General features: G+C 39.8%; 1 non-coding gene across 1 annotated transcript; it reads right to left on the bottom strand.

Annotated features, from left to right (window-relative positions):
• Positions 1-3,451: 3,451 nt before the first annotated feature.
• On the bottom strand, positions 3,452-3,610 carry LOC138740173 (U1 spliceosomal RNA). The gene has a single exon (XR_011342720.1). It is a non-coding gene; the product is annotated as a U1 spliceosomal RNA (small nuclear RNA).
• Between the last annotated feature and the right edge of the window lie 406 nt (positions 3,611-4,016).

Here is a 4,016-nt window from a genome sequence, read left to right as displayed (position 1 = left end):
TGTGTCCTCCCTCCCTTATCCACCTATTATCTCCTGCCTGTGGTCCTGTGCTCCTCCCCTTTCCCCCTTCCTTCCCCACAATTTTGTTCAGGCATCTACTCACATTTTGTCATACCTTGATGAAGAGCTCAAGCTTGAAACGTTAGTTATGTAATTTTATCTCTGCTATACAATGTACACAGTTTGACCTGTTGAGTTGCTCCAGCATTGTGCTTTTACTTCAGTCACAGTGTCTGCAGAACCTTTGTGTTTTACTCCTGATTCTGGATATGAAGGTGTTGTCATATAAGTAGAGACTTTGTAGACTGGAACTAATGTCACTGACGATTAAATGGATGAGGGAGAATCTTATTGTAATATAAAATTATGAAAGGGCTATATAAGGTAAAAGTTTTCACTGGCAGGTAAGTTTAGAACTAGGGAACATAGCCTCAAGATTCAGGAGAATAAGACTAAGACAGAGATATGAGGAATCACTTCTCCCAGAGAATTGTGAATTTGTCGAATTCTCTGCCCAAGGAAGCAGTAGAGGCTGCCTCATTGAATGTATTTAAGATACAGATAGCATTTTGAAAAATGGGGCAATTAAGAGTGATGGTGACTGGCAGGTAAGTGGAGCCGTGTCCACAGCTCGATCAGCCATCATCTTATTGAATGGTGGACCAGGCTTGATGGGCCAGATGTCCTACTCCTGTCCTCTTTCTTATGTTCACACAATGGGCATGCTATTCAAAATAGGAATAGAAACAGAAAATACAGGAAATACTCAGCAGTCAGGTCACACGTGTGGTAAGAGAAATAGAGCTAATGTTTCATATCAAAGACCCTTTGATTTTCATGCTTGCTTGATATAACTGCATTACTCAGATGTTGGTAATGTGGTCTGGAATTTGTCAGATTTCATTTCCTCTTCTAAAACGTTTATCTGTTGTATTAAGGTTTTTGCCGAATCCATCCCCAATTAAAAGAGGTGATGAACCCATTGAGTAGAGACACTCACTTCACAGCCTCTCTCCATATGTATAGTGTTAACATCTTCTGTTTAGACACACTGTCAGTGTGAACATCAAGAAGCATCTGAGGCTAGGTCAAATTGCCCTGGGGAGCAGAGTGAATCACAACTCAATTCACTCTGGTCATTGGCAAATGGTCAAAATGATCTTTACATTCTTTTCACCATTCACTCTGATTATTGGAAGGTGCTGGGAATTGTTTAGAATTTATGTCCTCAAGGCAGATGTTCAATTTCAGGTAAGATCTCCCTCCCTCTCTTCTTTCAAACTATGTCATTCTTCTCCTTTCCTCCCTGTCTCATTTTTGTCCCCTTTCCCACCCACCCAACTTAGCCCCCATCCCTTCTTGTTTCCCTATCCATCTCTAGCTCCATCTTCTTCTATCCACATTTTCCCTGGATTCTTCCCCCTCTCCTCTTCAGGCCCACCTGTTCACGCAAGACCTCCCCTCGCAACTTTTCCTCAACAGCTCTCATTATACCACCATTGTCATCTTCTTTTATCAGATTCCTTTGGTCTCCACTTAGCATCCTGCATCAACTTATATGACTCAACTTTTACCTGACCACTTTCTTCCCTTTCCCTCTCTCTCCCTTCGTCTGGCACCTGCCAATAATATGCCTCATTTGATTATCCTTCACCTCTCCCAGGTTCATCAATCCCACACTAGCTCCTGTGCTGCCACTCCTACCCTGCCCACATTATACTAGTTATCTTCCCGCTGCACTCTCAGTCTTGATGGAGGACTCTGGCCCAAAACATTGACAATTCTTTTTCTCCTAGTGATGCTGCTCGATATAGAACATAAAATGTTACAGGATAGTATGGGTTCTGGGACCCATGATATTGTGTCAAGCTACATAAATCTACTCAATAATCTAAACCTTCCCCACCTCACACCCATAGCCTTCTATTTCTCTTGTGCCTATCTGAGTCTTTTAAATGTCCCTACTGTACCAGCCTCCACTACTTCCTGTGGCAATGCATTCCAAGTACCCATTACTTTCTGTGTAAATAACTTACCACTGACATCTCCCCTAAACTTCCCTCCCTTCACCTTATGCACCCATTTTAAAATTTAAATGTTGACATCCAGCATTGTAACAGGCCTTTTCTCCCCAAGAACTCACACCACCTAATTACACAAAATTAACCTTCAACCCTGAACATTTTGAATAGTGGGAGGAATCCCAAGCATACATGGGGAGAATATACAAACTCCTCACAGACAGTGCCATATTTGAACCCTAGTCACTGGTGCTGCCACAGCATTGTGTTAACTGTCATGCTAACCTTACCTTATGAGGTCATTGACCCACTGAATTCTTGAAGTAAATTGTTTTTTGCTTCTGATTCCAACATCTTTAGTCTCCTTCTGTCTCCATTCTTTTGCCTATGTTCTCACCCTCTAACTTTTCCTATTCATTCATTAATTTGATAACTTTGTTGACAGCTTAACCCCATGATCATCCCAGTTTTACCCTCGCAAAGACATCCCCTCTCACCCAGCCTCCCTGCAGGAGACGATTCTTCATCTCCTTCCTGGTTCTAATGAAAGTTTGTTTTTTACCTGAAGTGTTAACTTTGTTTGTCTTTCCCCAGATCCCCCTGACGCTTTGAGTAATTCCAGCATTTTCTGCTTTTATTTGAACATTCTAGCTTCTGCATTATTTTTGATTTTCACTGATTGATCATCTTTTCTCCGCATTTTTTAAATGATACACTCATTACCTGTTGTAGTTACTGATGAAATTAGGTAAAAGCAAGAAATGCTGATAAACCTCAGCAGTGTTCTGCAGCCAGACTGATTAATAGTAAACTGGCAGAAAGGTCTTCTACCCCTCTATCCAAAATATAGGAAAGCAAAAATTAGTGGACCTAAGGAAATTATGAAGGGAATATATTAAAAATTTGTACAATACACGAAGTCTGTATAATTGATTTATTACATATAGTTTTAAGAATTAGTGAATGATGAGAATGAAGAATGATGTGTATTGCCCAAATTTATTTTTCGATTATATTAATGCTGAGGTCACTAAGTAAATACTGTTCCAAGATTTAAGACAACTTCACACTCCAATACTGTTCTGAATGAATCCTGCAATGTCAATAGCGTTGTCCTTGAGGCCCTTTCTACCAGATCAGATCATAGAGTGATATGTCATTTAATTTATCATAGTATAATAAAGTATCATATTATACACTAGACAACATTACCCTTCAAACAACTCTGCCAAAATTACTAAATAGGTAATTGGTCCTTCTGTTGATTATAGAACTTTGCTTTGCATAAGTTGGATGCTGCATTTCCAGGTGCACAACAGAAGGAAAAGTGGAAGCTAATAGTCCATAATGCCTCATTATGATGTAAAAGGAAATATACAAAAGTTTTTTTTCTATTTATTTCTATTTTTTTTTTCTTTTTTAAATAATTTTTTAGCGCGAATGCAGTCCCCCACAACCACAAATTTTGCAGTCGAGTATCCCGCATTTGGGGACATCGCAGGCGTCAGCACACCCGAAGTGCAATGGGATAGCCTCGTCCTGGGAGATCGGCCATCATGACCACCGATTCTCCCCTGCCAGGTAAGTATAAGTTTTTTTTTTTGATCATAAACCAATATCTGTGCAATATCAACATTTTAATTAGTCTCAACCTCCAGGCATTGAAATGTGCAACACATATCACCATCAATGTCTTAGTTCTCTGCTGAGTAAGAAGAGTGATCAATGTAAAATCATTATGGGATGAAGGAGAAATAACACAGGAGGCAAAAATTGCACACCTCAGTGCACAGGAGAAAATGATTGCCAGATTTACCAGGCAGATGTTGATAAGTTTGTTTAGTGCTGAGCCACACAAAATATTTTGCTGATGTTATTTCAAAGAATAATCTGTAACCTGTTCCTCAGAAGTTCAGAGTGGATGCAGAATTCCTGAAGGAGCTCAGAGATGAAGCTTACTTCATGCTGTTTGTAATTGCAACTTTAAAATCTGCA

Source organism: Narcine bancroftii, chromosome 7, assembly GCF_036971445.1.
Source record: "Narcine bancroftii isolate sNarBan1 chromosome 7, sNarBan1.hap1, whole genome shotgun sequence".
Lineage (NCBI taxonomy): Eukaryota > Metazoa > Chordata > Chondrichthyes > Torpediniformes > Narcinidae > Narcine > Narcine bancroftii.
Note: the sequence above shows the minus strand (reverse complement) of the source record. Positions and strands in the feature narration are given on the sequence as shown.